This window comes from Marmota marmota, unplaced genomic scaffold (genome assembly GCF_001458135.2).
Source record: "Marmota marmota marmota unplaced genomic scaffold, marMar, whole genome shotgun sequence".
Classification (NCBI taxonomy): domain Eukaryota; kingdom Metazoa; phylum Chordata; class Mammalia; order Rodentia; family Sciuridae; genus Marmota; species Marmota marmota.
The window spans coordinates 4,582,218-4,596,189 of NW_026000076.1; the positions used below are offsets into that span (position 1 = coordinate 4,582,218).

Below are 13,972 nucleotides of genomic sequence, written 5' to 3' on the forward strand. Positions count from 1 at the left end.
TTTGGTTCCTATGCTAGGCTGAGTGCACCAAGTTAAGGGTGTGGTTAGAATGACATTGCCAAAGGAGATATTAATTGTGTACCTTTAGTGCCAGTTTCTAGGCAGATGCTGAGGTTTCAGAGGTGAAAAAAGCAGCTCTTCCTAGCTTTGAACATTCTGTTCAAAATGCCCCTGTCATCTGTGTTTGGAGGTACAAAGGAGCTGGTCTTGCCTGCATTCTGGCAGACCTAGGAGTTCAGACAAACATCTGCCACTTGGAACAGGCAGAAACATCCCATGAGACTGTAGAGGAGCATCTCCCACCAGGTAGTTGGAGTAACAGAGGCATTTGGATTCAGTAAGACCTTCCCTCCAGTCAGTATGATCCAAGGACAAAATGGGTCTCTTTGCAGGGTGAGTTTCCTTGTCACAAGGGCTGTCAGGCTCTGGCTTAATGCCTACTTGGCAAGAATGTTGCCGAAGAATTCATCACTGACTAGAAGGAGCGAGACTGGACAGATCTACAATTCCATTCCAGCCAGAGAACATTGCTTTTATGAACTCCACTAACCTCAATTCCCAGTGCTCTGGCATTTCTGGTCTGCAGCTGGGAGGTGAACTGGTCTCAGTGGCCACCACCTGCACCACCTGAGGACCATCAGCCATCCCCAGAGTCACAACAGAGCTGGACCACCTAACAATCACCCAGGTAGGCAGGAGCATGCCCTGGGCCTCCTCTAATATCTTAAGCCATGAGATAAACTACCCCTGTGCCTGCTGGACACCCTGACTCCTTCCCAAACCCATCCTCAGCAGCTGCTGTTTTCAGTGACGTGGGGTCACTGTGGCTTATGTCTGGCAAGACAGGAAACAGACAGCAAGACATGCTGTTTTATAAGTGTTCCTTCATCTTTCCAAGTTTGTACTTCCTTTAAAAGACCTTTTAGATTTTTTTTGTTCCCTCTTTTCATTAATTTGAAAAGAGACTATCATTGTTAGCCAAGGGAGAAATAATCTTCTCCTACCCAAAGTGCTCCTTTTCAACTCACCCCTTAGTGTTTCTGAGCAGGGTTCTAACCTAGCTGAACACCGTTTCTACCAACGAAGTCACTTGGAATACTTGAGAAGGAAGATTTGGGACCTAGGGCCTTGATTTAAAAACCACCCTGTCTCTGCTCCTGTCAAATTGCAGAGCAGTAGGTGAAACATACTTGTGGGGTGTGTGTGTGCACCCTTCATGCACTTGGGATCAAGGACACACCTGTTCTTTCTGCCATATGGTAAAATAGAATGTTAGCTGTCATGCAAAGGAGGGTCTTGGAAACGAGACGTGTCCTGCCTCACCATGTTGAATGGACATAAGTCCAGCCACCTTACTGTGATAGGAAATGTGCCCATGGTGATTTGGTCCCCCACTGTCTCTTCTGCTTATGTTCTATCTGTTCCTTAACAGCAGTCTTCCAAGTTGTTTGAAGTTCTTGTTTTTAGCAATGGTACTTACACCTCTCCAGGAGTACTGGCTGAATGGCAGAGGTACAGTGGGGTGGATTTCTCATTAAGCTCTTGATACCCATTTTAGCAGAAATTGCTTTATCATGTGGCCCGGGAGGAAACTTCAGTTCTAGAGTGGAGATAGATGGGACTAAGACAGGTAAATTTTGATGATCAGAGGAGGTAAGCAAAGGCCCAAGTGTGGAGCAGAGACAGGGAAGGAGGCTGATCAGTGAGAGGCCCTGGAAGGGCAGCAGTTAAGGATAAAGTGAGAGGTGAACATGCTGCAAGTGTTGCACCTTCTGCCTTATTCCCTGTAAAGCCCGGGGCAGGTACTTGATCTACTCCTCAGCCTTCCAGGAGCAATATGATGAATGGCTGCTGCTTAAGAGCAGCTTCCTGTACATAAAGAGCCATAAGACCTGGCTTCAGCCCAGTTCTGTCATGTACCAGCTGTGAGATCTTGGACCATCCTGATCTTCAGTTTTTCTATCTGTCAAATGACATCAGGTTTCTGAACCTCTCCCTGGGAAGCATGTGACTTCACATACTTCTATGACATCAACTACTGCCCACACCATAGTGTCTTCCAAATCTATACTGGCAAAACAGACCTCTTCTCTGAGCTCCTGGACCCTGAGACAAAACTTCTCTGAACATCTATTTGGGATTTGCAGGTCCTTAGAGCTCAGCATGTGCAGTGTTCATTCTTTTTCCCACCTGGCCCCATTTAGGTGAATGGCTTCGTCATTCATGCCTGAGCCCAACAGAAATGTGGACATTTGCTCAAGCTTCCCCTGTGCCTCCCACATTCATTCAGTCACAAGTCCTTTATAATCTCCCAAATATCTCTTGAACCCACCCCTGCTGCGCATTCCCATTGTCTCTGCCCCACTTTGAAATCCCGTCCTCTCTTTCCTGGACCATGTCAGTAGCTTCATTGTCTCCCAGCCCCATTGCCTCAGCCCAGTGTCCACATGGCCTGATTACTTTCTAAACTCCAAGTCTTACCCATCCACATCTCTTATAACCCTCAGTGACTTATTTGCCTTAGAGTGAAAGTCCAAAGTCTTACTAGGTCCAGAAACATACTCACCTGTGATCTGGGCCCCAGATGGTTGTTCTCTTCATTCCTCTTCTGCCCACCTCACTTCTGTACTTTACACTCTATCTGCAGCTACACACAACAACTTAATACCACAAATGAGCTGACTTTTTCTCCTATAATTTGAAGGTCCTGACCCTTTGTGTGACACTACCTCAACCCCCTTTTTCCTGCCCAGCTCCAACTCTCCCATCAAGGCCAAGATCCATACTTTTCCTTTGGAAACCTTCCTGGTCCTCTGGAGCTAGAATGAGCTTCTTCTGTGCTCTTACCCCATGATGCCCTCCTTCCATGGCACCTAACATGTTGTGCTCATGATGGCCTCCACACTGGGTCCCTAGTGATCTTTGAGTTGGTGGGCAGCATGCCCTAGTCATCTCTGAACTTGGCATGTCACCTAGTCCCCAAATAGTTCATGTTGAGTACATGGGTGGCTGAGTCCCTGTCACTGCAAAAAGTACTTGTGAGAATTAAAGGATGACAAGAGAATATACTTTGCAAACTATAAATGTGTTACGGATATTTTGGAAAGTCAATGGACTTAGAGAGGAAATGAGCATGCTGGGACCACTGGAGAGTGAAACAAAAGAGGTGTTGAGCTGTGATGTCCTAGGAAGTCAGAAGATAATGGGGACAGCTCTAAAGACCACACATGTGACCTAAGACTACTCAGGAAAGGAAATGAGCATCTTAAGAAGTCACTCCAGGCCCCAGGTGCTCCAGGAGGACCATTTCTATATAATTCTGGTTTGTTTATGTGACACAATCATCCAATCCGCCACTCCTGCCATGAGCAACACATTTATAACTTGAAGTCAGAGCTTCCTTATTTTTATTTTCATCAGATGGAACATGCAGACTTTTAGAATAATAAGTTCACAGTATTCATTAAAGACATAGAATAAGTTTTGATGACATTTTTCCAGAGCCCTGGAATGTCCATATTCTTCTTGCTGAAGAGAAAGCAAGAGAGAGAATTTTATTTGGCTGTAATAGTTAATTTTAATTGTTAACTTGATTGGATTAAGAGATGTCAGTAATTAAGAGGCTTATGGGTGTGTCAGTGAAGGTGTGTCTAGGAATGATTGGCATGTGGGATAGCCAATTGAAATGGAGAACCCTCCCTAAGCATGGGCAGAACCATCCAATAGGATGATGGCTTGGATGGAATAAAAGTTGGAAGAACAAGAAAACAGCAGTGAATGCAAGCTCAATTCTTCGTGACCAGGTTCTTTATTGCTGCTGCGATCATCTGAGGATATTGGACTCTCGCCTAATAACCCAGCCTAATTTCCTCTGAAGATCAGGAACCATCTTGTCAAAAGTTTTAAAAGATTCATTTCTGTTTTATGTAAAATATTAGGATTTTTATTTGGCCTAGCTGTATTTTGATGTTTTAAACTTGCTTGGAATGGCTGCTCGTGCCTTGAACTCACCCATGCCTGGTTTTCCCTGACCAGATAGCAACCCTCTCTGAAACCTTAGCGGTGCCTCATAAATTCTGATGTTGGGATCTAAATTTACTCCCTAAGTGCTGAACCATTTAGATCATTAACCTACTACCTGCTTTTGTATTATGCTTGTCAAAATTCTGTTATCTGAAAGTTCTTAAGACACCCCCCTCCTTTTTTGCAACTTTCTGTGCTATAAATCTGTGCTCCTAGAGAGCTGGAATACTGTCTTCTATCCCACGAATTTTGGGAGAGGGACGGTCCCAGCTAGTTGGAATTATAAGCTTGCTTTAATTTGATTTAAAATTGGAGTAGGTGCTCTTTTCTTTGCATCGTGGTTTAACAGCTTCTTCACTCTTCCAAAGCAGACCCTGCCAGTAATTCTCCAGTAGCCTTCCGTCTTGTACTAGGGGTAGCACTGTTGATCCCTCTTGTTCTGGGGCCTCTTGCACTGTGCAGCTACTGGTTCTTCCAGCTCTTCAGGCTGCAGATGGCCATTGTGGACTATCCAGCTTCTGGTCACATAAGCCAACCTAGTGAGTCCCCCTTTTATAATTATACTTACTATGTATTCTGTTCCTTTAGAGCACCCTGACTAAACAGGAGCACAGTCAAACAAGAGTGAATAGTGACAGAGACAGAAATAGAGAGATAAAACAGGCCCTAATGAGGGGGCAGAGTGTGGATGGGGGGCTTGTCATGAACGTGTGGATGTTTGTTGAGTGATGAATGAACAAGTTCCTGCCACCTCAAAGGAACATTGTAAAATCTGTAACCTTGATGACCTTGGTAGTGTAATCATATTAGCAATGACATCAACCTTAAGGAAGAATAAGAAGAATATGAATAAGAAATAGGGTAGTATTAAAATCAGGAACTCATATGTCCGGGAAAGCAGTTAGAGCATTAATTAATTAATTGTAGTTGCTTATTTGATACTCTTGTAGCCTGAATTTTGTCACCCCAAATTCTTATATTGAAGCTCTGACCCCCAATATGACTAAATTTGTAAATAGGACCTTAAAGAAGGTAGTTAAAGTCTAAATGAGGCTATGAGGGTGGGGACCTAATCCAATAGAACTGGTGTCCTTACAAGAAAAGGAAGAGACACCAGAGATTTCTCTCTCCCCCTGGGTGCAGAGAGAAGAGACCATGTGAGGCCACCAAAGCTGTCTGCAAACTAAGAAGAGTACTCACAAAAAACCACGTCCAATGGCCTTGGACTTCCAGCCTCCAGAATCGTGGGTAAACAAATGTCTCTTATTTGTGACATTCTGTTATGCTGGGCTAGCCAACAAATACAAATATGTACTATGTGAAATGGCCTTTGCCTTTGGAGGTTGTATGGTTTCATTGGGATTTTGTTGTTTGGGTCCCCTTCTTCGAGATGCCTTTTTTAGTACTGGGATTGAACCCAGGGACACTTAACCACTGAGCCACATCCCCAGCCCTTTTTTAAAAATGATTTATTTAGAGACAGGTTCTTGCTGAGTTGCTTAGGGCCTCACTAATTTGCTGAGGCTGGTTTTGAACTCAGGATCCTCCTGCCTCAGCCGCCCAAGCCTCTGGGATTACAGGCATGCACCACCATGCCCAGCTTTAAGTAGCATTTCTTTGCATGACAATATGGTATAAGATTAAAGTTGAGAACTTCTCAGAAGGTTTGAGAGAAAACATCCCTCATCTTTCATTAAAGATCACTTTTACTCCTTCCTATTCCTCTTTCTCCCTCCAGAAATTGTACATCCATGAGGCAAGTGGAAGAGAAATCATTCTCCAGCTTCTGTAGCACAAGCTCTCTGCCACAAATAGACTCATGTCCCTGGTAGCTCCAACCAGGCTGAAAGGGAGGCTATAGGCACTGAATTTCCCAGCTCTTCAGTTTACCACATTAGTATATTAAAATTTCTTAAAATTTAAATAGGCATGTGCACACACATGCACACACATGACTTTGAGGTTTCTCAGTATTATCATGACTTTCTTTTCACAAAGGTTAATATTCAGAAAGGGTTTGATTTTTCCAATTGAAGAGTTTTTTTTCTCACAAATAGTACTGCTTACATTATTAAAATAAGGTACTCTGAGCATGCATTTGCATTGCAAAAGGTAGGGAGAGTTCAATTTATATGAACCAAATTGGGGCTCCTAGTTCGTTAACCCTGGGCATTGAGGCCTGTCACCATGACCATCAATTGCATGCAATTGTGCCCCATACGGGGCCCTCCACCTCACATATATGTCCTGTTGTTGAATGGAACCTGGGCAGGGGTGCCATCCTGGCAGGTTCTAGAAGACTTTTATGGGCAAGTAGAAGTGGGAGTCAGAATTCAGGAAAGAGGCAAGATGGAAATTTGACTGAAGGAAAGGATACCATAGTGTGATGGTTTGGATATAAGGTGTCCCCCAATAAGCTCCTGTGATAGATAATGTAGCAATGTTCAGAGGTGAAATTAAGATTATGAGAGCTGTAACATAATCAGTGGATTAATCCATTTGGTGGATTAATAATTTGAAAGAACTACTGTACTAGGTGATAACTGTGGGGAAGTGGGGTGTGGCTGGAGGAAGTAGGCCACTGAGGGCATGCTCTTGACATTTATATTTTAGTGGCTTGTCTCCTCTCTCTAGTTCTGTTTCCTGGCTGCCTTGAGCTGAGCAGCTTTGCCTCTATTGCCTCTTTCTGCCATGATATTCTGCCTCCCCTGGAGCCCAGATCAATGGAATTGGCCAACCATGGACTAAACCTCTAAAACTATGAACCAAAATAAACTTTTCCTCTTCTAAGTTCCTGTCAAGCATTTTGTTCCCAGTGGCAAAAAGCTGTCTATACACATGGTGTGGTACATTCTTTCCTCTTCCCTTAGTTTCTTAAGAAAGTCAGGAAGGAAGTGCTGGAGGAAAAGTTAGAGGAAGGAGAACACTAAGCTTTCTAAACTGACGGTTCAAATTTTATTTATGATTCTTAAAGAATTACAAATACTAATAACAATGAGTAAGGTTTCACAAATGTTACATCTTTGCAACTTAAAATTATATGTGCAAGGAGCTTAAGTCAGACATCTGCTGGGCTGAATGACATTTAGAACCACTCATTGTATAAACAGTGTTCCCAGAAGAAGAAATATAGATGGCCAAACAAATGTGAAATACTGAGGTTGCTAAAAATTATAGAAAGGTAATTTAAAGCATATATCTCTCTTTGGGCACTAAAAATTATAGAAATGTAATTTAAAGCATATATCTCTCTTTGGGTATATACATACATATACAAGTATGTATCTGTATATATTTTTTTGCCTCAAAGTTCAACATGTTCATCCTGACACTCCAGTAAAATGAAAGATAAATACAAGAAAGAGAAAGTCAAAGGATCTAAGAAACATTAGAAATCCCTTAATGATGTAATTAAAATAAAAAAGGCATTGTGATAGTTGTGGTACATACCCAGAAGACAGTAATGCAAAATTTAGAAAGTTGTATGCTTCAGAAATTGGTTGATCTTCATGATATGATAAAGAGGATATATGTTTCTCATGTCAACTAGCTAAAAAATATCAAAAGCAAGTAGAAACCTCAGAAAAATCAAGAAGCAGATAAAAATCCTAATCTAAATGAGAAGCGATCTAAATTAAGGCATAGTTTTGAGGAACTGATTAGAGTAAGGAAAGACAATTTATTTAATTTTTCCTTTTAAACATTTTCTTTGGAGTGGCCTAGGATTCTCTGCTTTCTTACCAGATTCCTCAGTAAATGATTTAAATATCTACAGAGTTAGAAAACTCCCTGTGAGTTATCAACATTTTAATCAATCTTTGGACAAAAGCAGAGAAGACAACTTTGGTTTACAAACAGAATATAGTTATTAAAAATCCATTAAATATAAAAGGGAATGATAGTGATGACGGAAATCAGGAGGTGAAGGAAATGGGAGGAAAGGAGGGAGGAGTAGATGGGGAGTTTCTCATTCCAGTAGGGAACCAAGGGGAATACAGACTAAAGTGTGAGAAGAGACAGAGGGTGAGAGGATGAGGGAGCACAAACCCTCCTGTAACAGGAGGCAGTAAATACTGTTGCAAGTTCATAAATAAAAGATTAGAGACATAACCATGTTATTAATATTTTCTGGCAACCACCAGAAGAACATTACCCAGAACTGGCAAAAATCAGTTATAATAGGGAGTGGATGGAGAGAGGAGGAGTGGAAGGAGGAGAGTTTTCTTAATGTTCTCCACTACTTGAATTGGATTTTCATCACATGTAGATATTAATTTTTTCAAAAATGGAAATAATAGCACTGCAAAGTGTTTGCATTGGCAAAGAAAACAGGTCCTCTTCTACTCTGCAAAAGTGAAAATTGAACTTTATTTTATTTATTTATTTTTATTAGTGCTTTATGTTTTACCATAGTAGTTGGGTTCATCCTGACAATCTCATACATGCATGGAAATTGATTTCAGTTTATGATTCCCCTTTTTTTTCCCCTCTGAAAATTGAACTTTAACAGGCAATTCTGTGTTTTAAAAAGCACCAGGTCACTCTCCTATAGTAACACCATATAAGTTCAACTGTGGCTGGCAAAGCAACCAATGAAGAGGCAGAAGACACACAGGGCTTTTCCACATCCCATGTGAGCGAGAACCTGTACATCCTCGTGCCTTCTCCCTGTGCACGTCTCACACGCTGACTCACTAAGAAGCATCACCAGCTGCCCAGGTTCTTAGAGTTCTCCCATCTCCAGTTTTCATCTTTATCGTGATCCCCACACGGAAGACTGTATCTGGTGGTTTCTCCATCCTCACATGACTCACTTTGGTTTACTTTTGTGGAAGCCACTAAATTGGGAGCTGGGACTTTTCCCTTCTGCCAGAGTCTGAGGCAAACCACAATTTTCCATAGTCTCTGGGTGCACGCCAGCCACTTGGAGACGTGCCCTTGAGTCTGTTCGTCCTCTCCTCATGGTTACTCAGAAGAGGCCCTGTTTGTGTTTCAAATGCAGCAACATATTAGAGGAGTGGCCCCCACAGCCTGACATGCTCATTCTCCCCCATCATTGCTGATGTTATGGGAAAGAGAACACCTTGGACAGCCTCAACGATGGTAGTCCAACTTGACTTGAGTAGGGTAGCCATGTGCTTCTTGAGATTTTATGACAAAACTCCTGGGAAATGTCTGTGGTAAAACTACATTTTTGTAGAGTGTAACAGTTTACACACCACCATGATAGCCCTATGATCTCCATTTTAAATGAGAAAATTGAGCTCTGTGGCAAGTCAGCTGCCCTGATCACTTGGCTACAAAGTAGTAATGTAGGGATTAACATCCTGATTATATGATTCCTAGTCTTCTATATGAGATTTTTTTTTTAGGACTTCTTTTCACAGTGAAATAGTTATAGGAATTAGACAAGAAGCTCTTTATTCTGTTTCAGAGTTCCACAGAAATTTCTGGAATCTTGCAATTCACTTTGTTGAGCTTTGGACTGAATCTCAAGTTTGACACTTAACAATTATGTGCCCTTCACCAAGTTCACATATCCCTGAGTTTCAATGTCCTCATGAGTAAGATGGAGGTAATTATACTTATCTCCAATAAAACCTCATCAGGATTGCCTTGAGGTTTAAATAAGATCCTACAGAAAGAAAGGAGCTCAAAGTGGCCATGATGATGGTGGTTGTAAGTGTGAAGAGATCTGTTTTGAAACACAGTGGACACATTACACAACCCATACAAATTTCTTCTTCAGATGGGTTCCAATTAACTACTCCCTTGTCTTCTCAGATGTCAATTTGCCTTCAGAATACCAACTTTATAAGTAGCTGGCCAAGCCTGTAATCCTAGCTACATGGCGGGCAGAGGTGGAAGGTTGAAGGCCAGCCTAGGAAATATAGCAAGTCCTTCACCTCAAAAATAAAAACTGGTTAAAGGGAATTAAATACTTAACTATAATATATGAAACTACTAGAAGGAAACAGGGAAACACTTCAGGACATTGGAATGGGCAAAATGTTTTTTAGGATAAGATCCCAAAGCACAGAAAACAGAAGCAAAAATAGACAAATGGGATTACATCAAACTGAAAAGCTTCTGCGAAGCAAACAATCATCAAAGTGAAGAGACAGCTTATAGAATGAGGGAAAATATTTGCAAACCACATATCTGGCAAGGTCCAGTAACCAGAATATCTATGTCTATATCTCCATAGAACCCTAAAACTCAATATAAAAATAACTTGATTTAAACTTGGGCAATAGATTTAAATGGATGTTTCTCAAAAGAAGACACACTAATGGCCAATAGATACATGAAAAATGCTCAACATCATTAATTGGGGAAATGCAAAACAAAGCCACAATGAGATATCACTTCGACTAGTAATAACGGGTATCATCAAAAAGACTAAAAACAAGTGCTGGTGAGGATGTGGAGAAAAGAGAACTCTTGAATACTAATGGGAGGAATGTAAATTAGTACATCTATTATAAAAATAGTATGGGGGTTCTTAAAAAAATGAAAATAGAACTACCATTTGACCCAGCAATCCCATTCCTGGGTAGATATCCAAACAAAATGGAACCAGTATGTCAGAGACATATGCACTCCTGTGTTCTTTGCAGCACTGTTCACAATATCCAAGAAAGGGAAACAGCCAAAGTGTCCATCAAGTGATAAATGGATAAAGAAAATGTGGTAATACATACCACTGAACACTGTTTTGTCATTAAAAGAATGAAATCATGTCATTTTCAACACATAGATGAAACTGGAGGTCACTGTTAAGTGAAATAAGTCAGGCACAGAAGGACAAATACCACATGATCTCACTCATATATGAAATCTAAAAAAAAATTGATCTCACAGAAATTGAGAGTGGTTGGAAAAATAGTGATTAAAAAGCAATCAATACTTGCTCCATGGTATTGAATAGATAATTAAAAGTCATAAAGAGTTAAAACATTGTTTTTCATAAACAAGGTTGGGTTTTTTTAAAAGCAAACTCTAAGGCTTGACTTTCCTTTTGGATAATAAAGGCTGACAAATAAAAAAAAATAAAGAAAAAAATGAAATTGAGAATAGAATAGTGGTTACCAGAGATTGAAGAGAGTCTGGGGGAGAGAGGATGGAAAGGTTGGTCAATGGATATTAGGTTTCAGTTAGATAATAATAATAAATTCTGGTGTTATTGTGTAAAATAGTACAACTATAGGTAATAATTATGTACTACTGTATATTTCAAAAATCTAGAAGAAAGAATTTGGGGTGTTTTTATCATAAAGAAATGATAAATGTTTGAGGAGATAGGTATCTATTGAGAATGTTCATGATAAAGATACAGAGGAAAAAGTGTAAGTCAAGACTTCAGAGTAGAGGTGCTCAACAGGGAAGGAAGGGAGACTTGATGCGCCCCCTCCCCACATCTGCCCAAGTCTGGAGACGTTTTTGGCTGTTACAACTGGGAGGAGTGTGCTATTGGCATCTAGTGGGCAGAGGGCAAGAGACTCTGCTAAACATCCTGCAATGTAAAGGACAGCTGTCCACCCCCCAAACAAGGAATCACTGGCCCAAAATGTTGGTAGTGTGGAGGTTGAGAAATTCTGGTTTATAGCTTTCATCCTTTAACCAAGTATATCTACCATTAAGCAATGTGACTTTGTTGAATGAAGAAAACAACCCAGGTGAGAACAGAGTCTTTTGCTAAAAAGTGTAAGTCATATGATTTTTAAAAATCTTGCAAATGAGAAGTCTTAGTATCCCCCACAACTCCTTAACTTAAACTTTTCTTTCTTTCTTTCTTTTTTTTTTTTTTTTCTTTTTGGTGATGCTGGGGATTGAACCCAGGGCCTCACATTTGCTAGGCAAGGCAGGCACTCTACTATTGAGTTACATCCCCAGCCCTCCCAAACTTTTCAAGTATGAAATGAGCATAATTTAATAGAACCAAATGTTCTAAAAACTATACAAAACTTTGCAAAGGCATTATTACAGCTTTTAAGCATATGTATTTATTATCCTTTATAGTTTATAAGTCACATGAATTGTCTTATTCAGTATTTACAATTTGATATCATTGTCCCAATTTCATAGATTTTAAGATGATAAACTTTAATATTTTGGGACATCTGCTATGTGTCTAGGCACTGTGCTTGTCACCAGACAGAAGTTTAGTCTTAAGAAGTTCAAAATCTCCTGTTGGACATCCACATGTGATACATATACTAAGAGAAGTAGGTATAAACAGTCATGGGAGAATGGGAAGAAAACTGGGGGAGGAAACCAAAGTCATTTGCCTAAGGTCATGAAACTAGTAATTGACAGATCTGGTTCTTGATTTAAGGTCTTGAGTCTTAAATCCTCTGTCTTGGCATAAAGATATAATCTCCTTAGCTTTTCTAGTGAAATGAAAACAAAACTGAAAAATATTTACTCAAAAACTCATCCATAAATTACCAAGTGGGCAAAGTATATAGAATCATTTTTGGAACTGTGGTCCAGACTGGGATGATGACAGGGAAGATAAGACTTGGCAGAGCAGAATAATAAAGGGCGTCTAGTTCTCAACCCACCCACCAGGCCGTCCTCGAGTTTGGACAGTTAAGACCCACACCCCCGGAGAAGCCTGACTTTGAGTTGGAGGAGCTGGGAAAAGATCTCTTGAGGTTAGGCGAAGTTCCCTAAATGTAGCCAAGGTTCCTTTTCCTCTCTTTGCAGCTGGTGTGAAGAATTCTCCATTTAGGGAGATAATCTTAAGTGAGTGGGAGGAGCTGCCTAACAACTGGTGGGGTAAATATGGAGGAAGACAGAAACAAATAGCCAGCTTCTCTAGTGTCCTCTGGTCAGCTCTTTCCCTCCTCCCTGCCTCCCCCAAATCTGGATGGAAATATGAAGCCACAGTCCACTGGCAATTGCTCATTCTGATGACAAATAAGAAGCCAGTCCATCGAAATATCATTTAACAGCTGTTTGCTTCCACAATCCAGGAGACACGATTTTGCCATCTGGATTTGCTTAAATGGCCCGAGATGGGCATAGTCGGGCAGTGTACGCTCCCAATAGAGGGCGGAGGCCAAACCAGAGCCGGTCTGGTGATTAAAGCTCAGGGACTAAGTCACTCCCTTTGTCCTTTCAGACAAGGATGGGAGTAAATGGGATCCACGCCAGTGACATAAAGTACTCATTTTCCATTCAGGCCTGAGATTTGTCCCCAGGGCCAGGAGCAGCGGGTAAACATGAAACCTGATTTGCCTGTGCAGAGTGGAGCTACAAAATCCTGATGCTCTCAGGGCCCCTCCTTCCCCCCTCCACTTCCTGGTGAGGAGGCTGAACAGTCTTAACTGTCACCACATTTATTCTGTCCAGCCCCTGCCTCCAGGGCCACCGTCAACTGAACCAGAGTGAACACCTGACCCAGGCTGCACCCAGCACATCCGCTCTTCCGGGAATTTGGAATTGGTGCCTTAGAGACATTGAACGTTCCAAACCAGAGGTTTTCACCCTTACTCTATGTTGAAACTGCCTAAGGAATTCTGAAAACAGGCCCTGCTCCACACCACATCTCACACACACACACACACACACACACACACACACACTCACTCACTCACTTATGGGATGGCCATGCCTACACCCCAGATTCTGACTTTAGTTATTCTAGGTTAGACTGAACTAAGTTCTAGCTTGTTCTGCAGAGCCTCCTATTATAGCTGGGAGAGGCACAAATGCAGAGAGAAGCAAACACACAGAGATCCGTGAAGTGGACCTTCAGTGAGAAGTTGGGCTGAGGGACCCCAGTCCTCGAATGAGCAGACAGTGACTTGATTCCTGAGAGCTTTCTAATTTGGAGTCCCAGACTATCCTCAGGCTCAGTTGTAGTTCCTGCCCTTGAATAACATCCTTCAAAACATTTCTTCTGAAGTTACTGTGAGTAGCTTCTATTACATTTAACAGA

General features: G+C 41.4%; 1 long non-coding RNA gene across 3 annotated transcripts in view; it reads left to right on the top strand.

Annotated features, from left to right (window-relative positions):
- The first annotated feature begins 281 nt into the window (after positions 1 to 281).
- LOC125620117 overlaps positions 282 to 13,972 on the top strand; it is an 80,900-nt gene continuing 67,209 nt past the window's right edge. For 2 of the 3 annotated variants that reach the window (XR_007351693.1, XR_007351695.1), the window contains exons 1-2: positions 282 to 688; positions 5,167 to 5,267. This is a non-coding gene — a long non-coding RNA (uncharacterized LOC125620117). The remainder of the gene's footprint in view (positions 689 to 5,166; positions 5,268 to 13,972) is intronic. The other variant, XR_007351696.1, reaches the window with a different exon arrangement.